The sequence below is a fragment of the Cyanistes caeruleus genome, chromosome 1 (assembly GCF_971803275.1).
Source record: "Cyanistes caeruleus chromosome 1, bCyaCae1.hap1.1, whole genome shotgun sequence".
Lineage (NCBI taxonomy): Eukaryota > Metazoa > Chordata > Aves > Passeriformes > Paridae > Cyanistes > Cyanistes caeruleus.
In genome coordinates, this window is record NC_141701.1 from 90,861,196 (window position 1) to 90,871,907 (window position 10,712).

Here is a 10,712-nt window from a genome sequence, read left to right on the forward strand (position 1 = left end):
AGCTGTGAGCTGCAGCGCTCAGATGATTCACAAAGGGTTCAGCCTTCCAGGCCCAGGGGCTGGGGAGGCCACTGGTTGCAATGCCAGACATTGCAACCTCATCTGTGTTCAGGGGTCTTACATGCACTGAGGCAGTTGTTGGGATTTGAATTGAAACCACAGTCATTATTTCTTTTAACAGGAATACGATTAACAGTCGTTATTCCTTTCTGTCCTTCTTTTCTGTTCCTCTGCATTCACTGTGGAGGGGAGGTGTTAACTGTTTTGTTTGCTATTTTGTTATTGGATTTGGCTGGAGAACTGTTGTGGAGAATTGTGTGGAGGGGAGGTCTCTCTCTATTCCTGGTTCATCTTGTGAAATGTGGCAAGGTCACCAAAGAGTGGGGAAATTTCTTTGTCAAACCGTAGACAGATTTCATATGGGTCACGAGAAGAACTCCAACCTTAACGCTACCACCACCAACAGTCTTACAAGAGCTGTGAACTATTTGGCAATGAAAATTGGCAGTTCTGTAACCAAAATCCAATTTTGCAGGAGAGTTAGCTTTGTGCCTTTCTTTGGATACTGTTTTTCTGTTGTGAAAAGCAATACATACGGAGGCCCATTAGAGCCTAAGGCTATTGTTGATGCAGTCTTGACTCGTTCTTGGCACTCCTTTACCTTCCTTTGATAGCTCAGCTGGTAGAGCGGAGGACTGTAGGCTGTCACTGAAAAGTAATCCTTAGGTCGCTGGTTCAACTCCGGCTCAAAGGAAAAATTTTTGAGGTTTGTTTTCAGTTTTGTCTTTCACTTTTTTTCCAGAGTTTACAACTTTGGAGAACACCCCCTTCTAACCACTCTGTACCACTCTGTGAAAAATTTAGTCTATTTTCCTTGTTTGATTCAGATGGTTATTACAGCTGCAGTGCTGTGACCATTGTCACCTCTCTATGAACCATTCACTCAGGAGTTGGACTCAGTGGTCCTTGTGGGTCCCTTCCTACTCAGAATATTCAGTGAAATTTGTGAAATCTAGCTAATCAGTTGATGCCCATTACAAGAGCTTCTGTTCCTGCAGGGACTCAAAACCTTCTACAGATCCTTGAGAGGTGGAGCAGACACATGGTGCAGAGCTTGCAAAGCCTCTTTTACTGGAGTTGGGTGTGGAAAATGAGGGCAGGTCCAGTTACTGGAGCACCCTTGTTGCTGGTTTCACCCCTTTTCCTGTCTTATTCTTTCATCTTGAAGTGTGAGGCTTTGAGTGGGGCAGTGGGGAGCTAAGAGACCTGAGGAAGAAAAATGTTTTTGTGGAGACAGGAAGGGATCATTCAGGTACTGATACCTGTTTGAGACAGTGACTACATGTGGCAATAATCAACAGCCTCCTGAAAGGGTTGTGAATACCTGGGCATGCTGTCCTGAGGTATATAATATCCAAGAACTGTCCGTTTCAATGGAGAATTGTAAAGGTTGGGGCTGGTACAAAGGAAATGGATAAGAAGGAGCCCTAAGAAAGGACACCAGAGGCCAGGTTAAGAAGGCATTTTAAGGACTCATTCATACAGAAATTTTCTGAGAATAGAGAACAGGGCACTGCGACCTGTTAAAATTTTGTTTCACACAGGAAACTGACTCACTTTCACAAGACACAATGAGTTCTGAGACATCTGTAAGGAGCTTTATTAAAGAAAAGATTAGAGGGTTTTATATGTTTACATTAGACGAGATGACATTAGGGATCTAAATCCCAAAGCTCATGCAAAGCTTCTCATGCAAAGCACCTCCTCATGCAAAGTGCAGTGCTAAACTGAACAAAGGTAGAAGGAGGTGGCAATTTTGTTCAGTTGCTTACCTTTCATTGTGCTTAGTAAAAAATATTTGGTAGTAGTTGGAGTCAAATACACCAAGAAACCAGCTAAAATGAATAATCAAGTGATTATATGTAATTCCAATTTTTATTTTTTTTTCTTTTTTAACTAATTAGTGTCAGATCAATGACCATCGATCATAGTACAACACTGGTTTTCTTTGTCTTCCAAATCCAGCTGCATTAATTCCCCTTCAGCCTGCAAAGCAGTGCAGACTTACAGCCTCATAACCATAATGGGTTTTCAGCACAGGGAGGCACAGGACAGGAGGAGGCAGTTCTGCCTCTCCTCCCAACAACAAAACTGGCTCACCAGGCCTTGGGGTGAGGTGGGCAGGTCATTAATTTATTGCTTCATAGGTCCTCCCACAGTGGGATGGGGTTGTAAAAGCAGGAGTGAGAGAGGCAAGAAGATTCCTTTGCAGTCCTAATAGGACTCCTAGGGAGGAGGATGCACAGCAGCATCATCTTCAGTGGGAATCTGGCAGTCAGTTTGTATGAGGAGGCAGAGAGGGGTATGAGCCTGGGTGATGCCACAGGAGGAACTCAAGTATATTTGTAACTAACCTGGATTAGAAATCTGTCCCAAAGCACCTGGGACAGATTCCCTCCTAACAATGTGCTTTTTATGGTTTTGGTGAGCAAAGTAGGAACCCTTCCATGATTCATGCCGTTAATTGCTACAAAAAGCCTGAAAGCTGCCAATAATCATGCCATGTAAATCTTTGTAGTCATGTCAGGGAAGAGACCAATGTTTTCCCTGAGACTGGGGAATGGTGGTGACTGATGGGTAGTCTGGCTGCCTCACAGGTATTTTGTTGATGTGCAGGTCTTTCCTGACTTAGTATTTCAGTCTGGGTTGCACAAGGTATGGTTGAAACAAGAATGAAGGGAGAAAGGATTAGTTAGGAGTAGGTTCTTGTTGCAAGTGGTGCTCCTTCTGTGGTTGAAGAGGGTGAGTTGTTTCATTATGGATTCACTCTCATATTGCTGCACACCAGTGGATAGCTGAGGCCTGTGGAGAATACCACCTGATATTATCCCATGGCTGTTCCATTGCCTGTTATTTCAACTGCCCCCATACTTGATGCAGTGACAACACTGACTCTGTGTTTTTCTCTTCAATAACATTCACACAAGGTAGTTTTATATAGTGAGTTCCAGCAATTGTAGCCATCAAGCCAGAACTGTGAATTTAAATAAAGTCCTGGTGTTTTTCTCACATATGTTTGGTGGGAGGCATTTAAAAATTGTATTGTCTTTTTTGATTATGAGTTTCAGCTTTTCCCTTAATTTTGAACAAGCTTCCCCACACAGCCAAACACCTCTGATTCATCAGACATTGTGAAGGTTGCTGTGTCCTTGTCTGAGGAATGGGGCTCCCCAGGTCAGACCTCTGAAACAAAGATGTGACCAGCTGGGGACAATAGACCAGCAGTAGTACACCCCCATTAGACAAGATAGTGTTTGTTACCAGTGGGATGAGTGGGACTTTTCCCTTTCCTAAACACTTTCTTTTGTCTTGTCTCATCTCCTGTCGCTAATCAAACCTTTAACCTATCACCTAGTTTAGAAGCAGCATACTGCATAGTGAAGAAATTGAAGCTCACAGAGTTGGCATAAACATATTGCAAAATATCTGTACTTTCTCCCCCAAGGAAGGAGCAATGCTTGCTTTCCCTCAAGACAGCTTGGTGAGTTGGATCCAGTGGTCTGCACCCACAATTCTTCTTACATGGTTGTTTTGCACCTTTGCTAAGCAGAGTTCTGTGGTTTGTGACTGGTCTCCTCTGTGCTCATCCTGAAAGTAATTTTTAAAAATTAAAAGTACAGTTTTGGCACTGGCATAACTCCAGGTTCTCAGTTGTACTTGCATTGAATGACTTTGTGTATCTTGAGCTTTGTTTCATACAAATGAATCTCAGCTTCTCTCTAGACACCTGTTTTCACCTGTTTGCACCAAAGTTGTGTTGCAGGGATTGCTTATTCAGACACGATGTGAAACAACTGAGCAAAGCAGGGTCTGCTTAGGAAAATTTGATTTAACCTTAAAGAAATTTCAGAAGATGCTGGGTAATCTCCAAATTTTGGATGTGAGCTGCATGCTCTGGTATCAGGTTTCAGCCCAGAAATGTAGTGCTGCATCAGTGAAGGGACTGAAGCCTTAACTTTGTACTGAGCCCACTGCTTTTCTTTGAGCACTGTAACATTTTTCTGCTGTCCTTGCTCTCTTGTAGCCACCTGTTGCCTCTGGTCATGCAGATGTAGATAAAGCTCTCTGTACAGGGTCATATCTTTGTAAAGTTTTTTATTATGGCAAGGAAAACACGGTCCTGATTCCTGTCTGGAATAATAATATAAATCAATGGCAACAACTGCACAATTCCCTTACAGCTCTAGAGGTAGAATCATGGCAATTAAAATAATGTGCAATTAAGGAGAGCTTGAAAAAGCTTTTAAATCCAGGAAGCAAGTCAAGATGCTTTGCTGATGATTTGCTAGTTTGTAGAAATTGCAAGTGGTTGCAAATTGGCTTGCTTTTACCATGAAGTAAAACTATTCTCCAGTGTGTGTTTAGCTGGATTTATGAAAAACATCTCAGCATGGCTGGAAATGACCAACAGTAGTTGCTGCCTTTACTTGCATTCACCAGACCACATAGATTTACAGCAAACTAAGCAACTGTTTGCACATTTCTTCAGGCCTTCTTAACCACCCTGTAACAACCAATTTTTCTTTTTCCTATTGTCGTTGTTATAATCAGGCCTTGATAAGAATTGCTGCCAGAGACACCCAATCAGTCCCATGCTATCATCTGGGTATGATTAGAGTCCTCAGGACAGATTGAAGCCATTTTATAGCATTGATTACTTCCTTATTTCAGGTTGTGCCATTTCACCATTTACTGATTTAAAATTCTTGCCTCATTTAAGAGGGTACATTTTTTTTACATTGTAAATAACAAAATCTATTTTGTTTTGTGAGTCCAAATAAGCTTTGAAGTTTGTGGCTTTGTAATTTGAAAGTCATCTGGAGAGTGTACGCTTTCTTGTCATCTTTAATCAATGCACTATAATCAATTATCATATCAAAGTGTTCAATTACTTCTTAGTGCAGAGGTGCTGTAGCTATTTGGCCTAATTTCCTAGAAGATTCTCAGCATTCTCACTGCAGCACTGAGGTTACTTACCTGACTACTTAAAGATGTCTGCTGTGAAAATGAAGCCGGTACTACTTGAACATCAGCCTCCTCATAGAAAGCAGTACCAGATGCTTCTTCAGCACTGCAAACCAATTCTCTCTGTCCAGTTTGTGAGCTGGGTGTACTGTGTTGCTGCCAGTTCCTAAGAAGAGAGTCTTTGTCTGTGTATCTGTGCTTTTATGCTAGCCTGGCTCCTTTTTTTTTTTTTTTTTTGTGAATATCTAGAGATTTCAACATTCCCTTTTCCTGCAGTATACTACTCTTCCATTTCTCAGGAATTATGGGAGGAAAGTCACTGCTGACTGTTGGGTCCATGAGTTTCACATTTATTTGAAGGGTGAGGAAAAAAAATTGTGAGGTTGGTTTGGTTTGGTTGGTTTGTTGATTTTTTTTTTTCATGGTTGCTAATTCCCCCACACCTTATTGAAGCTTGAGATCTGTATTTGTGAATTAAGGATCTCTCTAAACTCAGAGTTGAGGTGTTAGTCCTCCTTATTGCCTTTTTTTTGAGTATGTGGAACTAAAAAATAAACAGACAATTTTATGTCAGTGTTAGGCTTTTTTTGGGGATCACTATGTTTTGAACTCCACCCAAACTTTAGTGTATCCATCCTTACATCCCTGCGACCTGGAGACGTACCTACGTCCTTTCTTCGTGTAACACTGTTAGTCCCTAGGATTGCTGCAGGTGAGTGATGGGTCCCAAGCAGCTGCAGTAGAGAAGTCACCTGAACTTTCTGAGGATTTGGCTGCTTTGTGTCCTCACCACCCTTCCTTATTTCTCAGGTTCCTATCTTTTGATAAACAATTGACTTAACTCTCTGAGAAACCAGCAACGAGTTTTCCCATGATTTTAGTTAGCAACAGCTTTTCAGGCAAGATAATCTCCTTGGTTCCTTCTCCAAGAAAACTATTGAACTACCAGTGAATGAAACTCTAGGAGTATATTGCTGTATTAAATCTTGGAGCATTGACACAACCAGTTTTCCAGCACTGACTCCATGCCAGGAGAGCAGAGTGGTGGGTTGGAAGGGAATTCTGCATTCTTATGGAGAAGGAGGAGAGTGGTGTCAACCACTTGGATATCCATCCATCCATCCATCCATCCATCCATCCATCCATCCATCCATCCATCCATCCTCTGAGGCATACTGTTGCTTTCCTGCAGAAAGACATCTGTTTGTGGATGGGCCAGTGCTCAGTCCTTGGTGAGAAATGAAACAGTGCATGCACCTAGGTACATTTCATGACAGTGAAAAAAGCAAGAGAGGACACAAAGCGCTGTTTGAGCCACTTCTCATCAGGCTGAAGAAAAGAGAGCATGAGCGGCTTTGTGGTGAGAAGGTCTGTAAAAACATAGCCATAATCCTCATCTCATCTTACCTTTTGATAAATATCAAACTTGTGATGAACCTTGTGACCTGTCAGAGCTCTCAGCTGAACTGCAGCTGAAGAGATTCACTGTAAAAGGATATAGGCGGCTTCTTACTGTTGATTTTTAACCATGAGAGTTCCTAAGGGAAATAGCATATAGTAATAACATTTAATGGTCTTCTGATGAGCATCTGGTACTGGGTGTTTTTTTCTTTTAAATTGCATTAAAATTAAAACTGCATTACTGCAGAGTCCTCATTTCCTGTTACGAGGCGAATTATGATGCTCTATTGATTGGCAAAGCTGTTTCCCATCCTGCCTAAGTGTGGTTAGTGGACAGAATTTGACTCATAGACACAGACATGCCCTACCAGCCCCCTCAGTTCTGAAAGTTTTTCCCTCTATATTATTTATAGTGAAACCACTGATTCTCAAAATTTAAAACAGAGAAGAGAAGGTATAAAATACTCTCATGTATGCCTTTGTATTAATTTATGTGCTATCACATTGAATAAAAGGAAATAGCAAGTTAAGCATGTTCAAGAAGCTACATGATGAGTATAATTGATGCATTCAGCCTATAGAACATACATATAATAGTCCATTGTAGTTATGGGATGGGCCAGCCAATATTTTTGCCTTGGAGATCATTACTTAAGCAGATGACTCTTGACCCTTTTCTTTTAGTGCTTCAAGAAGTTTGCCAGAAAGTACCCTTTTGTGCCAATCAGCCTTTAATATCTCTCTCTGAGCAGCCTCAGTTTTTCATTTAACTTACTTCTGAATGTTAATCTGCTTTTTATCCCAAGGATCTTTATGAGAAATAAATTGGAGCCTTTTCAGAAACGCAGTTGTAAAAGCTTCTTCCTTACTAGTTGAAAGCTTGCCACAGTGTAGCAGCAAGGTATGCGTTGTAAAATGATGTAAAATTTAACAAAAAGAGAAATCAAAACTAAAAAGGCAATGGTTCAATGCTGGAGAGACCTGCTGGGTGTTTCTGTATGGAAACTCTCTGACCTGTGTATTCCATGGAAGCATAGGAAATGGCAGCTGATAGGAGACCAAAAAAACTTATATTTGCAAAGACAAAGATCTACTTTGACATAACTTTGCCATTCCCATTGGTCCTCGTCCCGCCCAAGGTGGCCAATGGGCAGAATGAAGAGAAAAGCTCACAGCCTAAATGGCAAACCACATTAGAGAGGATGGCTTAAACAGGTTCTGACTCAGGAAAGGAAGAGTGCTCCCTGAGATACTGAAGATTGGAGTAGTGCATGAAACTGGGTGGTTCCTTTTCAACCTTGTTGGGAAAAGGGAGGAAGATAGCAGCAAAGAGAGGGGGCTCCACTGAGGAGACCGATGCACACTGCTCCCAGGGACAGAGGTTGTGTGAATGCTACTGGGTACCCAGCTCTTCCCTGTGTATGCAGGGACTGGAAAGAAAATCTGTGTTTTAGTGTGAGTTGTATTTCTCTTTCAGGGCTTTTTTCTCATCAACTACCCTCTTTCAAGGGGAGTGCCGGCAGACCTCTGGAACGAATTATAAGGAAATCCCATAGCCTCCTATAAAAAACAAAAAAGCCTAATGTCAAGGGGAATGATAAGGGATCTTTGGTGATTTGAGAACAAATGGAACTTGGAGCCCTTTCCCCACACAACAGTAATTATTGGTGAAAAACCTCCTGAAATATGGCTTTTCTGAAGCCATGGTACCAACAGGTTCCTTCCCATTTGTTTTCTTTATGATGAGGCCTTTCTCTCCTCAGTGCACATGATGATACCTACTTTATTAAAAAAACCTACACAATTGATGGCTGCTTTTTCTTTGCTAGGAAAGACAGACCTTGGCAAATAATTACTTCTTGTTCTTACTGCTAACATCTGTATGACTTATTATTTATAGAGACTTGTTGTAAAAATGGGAATGATTTTCTTGACCTGGTAAGTTACAGTTTAAACCAATAAAAGAACAAAGGAGGGGTGCGTAAGAAGAGGACATAAGAAAGGCTTTTGTTTAAAGACTCACATGCACAGCTAATAGATGTAGCTGAAGAAAAGACATAAAATACCTCAGATTAATAACTATGACTTTCTGCTGGCTTATTGCTTTCTAAAAGCTTTCCCCTCCGTGGACACAGAGCTGTATAAAAGATGAAGTAGTTACACTCCACATTTTAGTCATCCCAGTAATGATGGCAACATCTCTGTTAACAAACACAGGTTCTCCAAGGAAAGCAATCCTCTCTCTAGTATTTCTAAAGGAAAAATTAATCGGGTTCACTTCTCTGTGTTGCCTCTATACTTGCTCTTCCATTCTTTGCTTTTCACTGCTTGACCCTTGTTGAATCACTCATGTAAAGCAACAAAACACTGCTTTAAGTATACAAATCTGGGTCCTTCTGTTTCCTGTGAACAGGTGCTGCTGAGAAAGTGAAGAAGAAACTTGTCAGAATGCTTTAACAAGCACTGTATATGAGAAACCTACTGGACAGAAAGCCCAGATCAAACACTAACTTTGTTTTTGCAAAGCAGGAAATGTTGCTCAAATTCATGTAGTAAATATTTATTTGTGCATCACAGGGAGCTTTCATGTAAGCTTGGATTAGCTGGAAATGAGGACAAGGCCTGAAGTTTTCTCCCTCTTTGCTATGAAAGCAATTGTGATTTTTTTTTCCAAGAAAGTCCCTCAGCTTTTGAGCTAGGCAGAAATACATTACATTTGACCTCAATACTGTGTTCTTCAGCAGCTAAAGAAGACTTTTAGGCTACTATTTAAATTTTAAGAAATGTACCAGAAGGATAGAGAGAGAGAGATATGGGCAAAGACCTAGAAGTGGAGAGAACCAGTGACGAGAAAAGGTCACACATATGGGAAAGGAGAAGAGGGACAAGGATAAGAGTGGTGTTTATTTCACAGGGGTAAAATCACAGTGTGCAAGTACAGGTTGAAAGAAGCCAACAAAAAGGGGTTTTTTAACACTAAAGAAGCTCAAAACTAGTGTAAGGTCATTGATTCTACTTCATTCTCTTGCTTTATACCAATTCTGTTCCAGAAATCAGCATTGCATTTGGCACCATCAGAAAGACAAGAATCCAGGGAGTCACAGAGACATCCTTAGCCCTGAAGTCTCTTAGGGATGGGGGCTGAGGAGATCAAACAAGGTAGGGGAAGTCTTGCCATTAATCACTTAGGTAGATACAAAGGAATGTGCTACCATTCACCAATGGCTTTTTACAGGGCCCTACTTCACAACACTCCTCCCACATGTTTTGCAAGTGTACAGATCAAGCTTTCCCAGCAGTAACCTGGCGTGGGATTACGTTGTCCCCCCTCTTCCTCTTCCACACACCTGGCAGCTCTGCCAGGACCTAGAGCCTGAAGGGTAAATGCCTCAGGGGTGGTGGTGGATTGCTTCAGCCAACAAGCCTGGCAATCTTCTGCTTTTATGAACACCAAGCTCACCTTGGATATTGAAAGAAAGAAATGCATTAGCTGGGAAGCGTGTTGGGTTTCTTCCAAAGCACACTAGTATGTTGCTGAGCACACCAGCATGGAAACAATTTGCAGGATGGAGAGCCAGTAAGCTCTCTGTCAAGGAGCTGTTCCACATGCTCTTCTCTCCCTTCACCTCCAGAGTCATTCCTTGTTCAATCTCTTTTGCTTCAGTTTCACCATCTGATCTTAAATATGTCTTTCTGACATGAAGAATCTGGGTGAGTAGAGCCACATTAGCTGTAAAATCCCTAGCCAATCTTATTTTTTGGCATGAAGATGGCTGTTACAGCATTGTTTTTATTATTCATCAAAAGGAAACTTTTCAAAGTAAATACATCAAATACCACATAACATAAGCTCTTCCCAACCACTGCTTCCTCTACTTTTTTCTCTTCCCCTACCTCCTATTTTTATAAGTAATCAAGTTGTTACTCTAGAGTCAATTCTAGGTCATCTTTCATTTGCTCAGAATATATCCTTATTGGCAAGCTATTTTCCCATTATTCAGGAACACACATATTGTTTTACTTACAGCTGTGTGCTGTATTTTATGTTCTCATGTAAATGTTATGCCTGAATTATCATAACTCGAGCAAACTGGTTTTAGGGGTTGTTGTTGTTGTTATTTTTAGGTTCCTTCTCCTGCATCCAAAACAGGAGAGAAATATTATTGTATCTATTTTTCACTATTTTATTTGGTCCTTGAAGTGACTCAGCTTTCCACATTTCTCTCTGCAGAAGGTAGATTTGCAGATTTCCTTCCTTGGCTGTGCAAGTTGCCTTACTTTGGGGA

The 10,712-nt window shown here is 41.2% G+C and overlaps 1 non-coding gene across 1 annotated transcript; it reads left to right on the forward strand.

The window, feature by feature from the left end:
- Positions 1–664: 664 nt before the first annotated feature.
- Positions 665–754, forward strand: TRNAY-GUA (transfer RNA tyrosine (anticodon GUA)). Its single transcript is given in 2 exon segments — positions 665–701; positions 719–754. It is a non-coding gene; the product is annotated as a tRNA-Tyr (tRNA).
- The last annotated feature ends 9,958 nt before the right edge of the window (positions 755–10,712 follow it).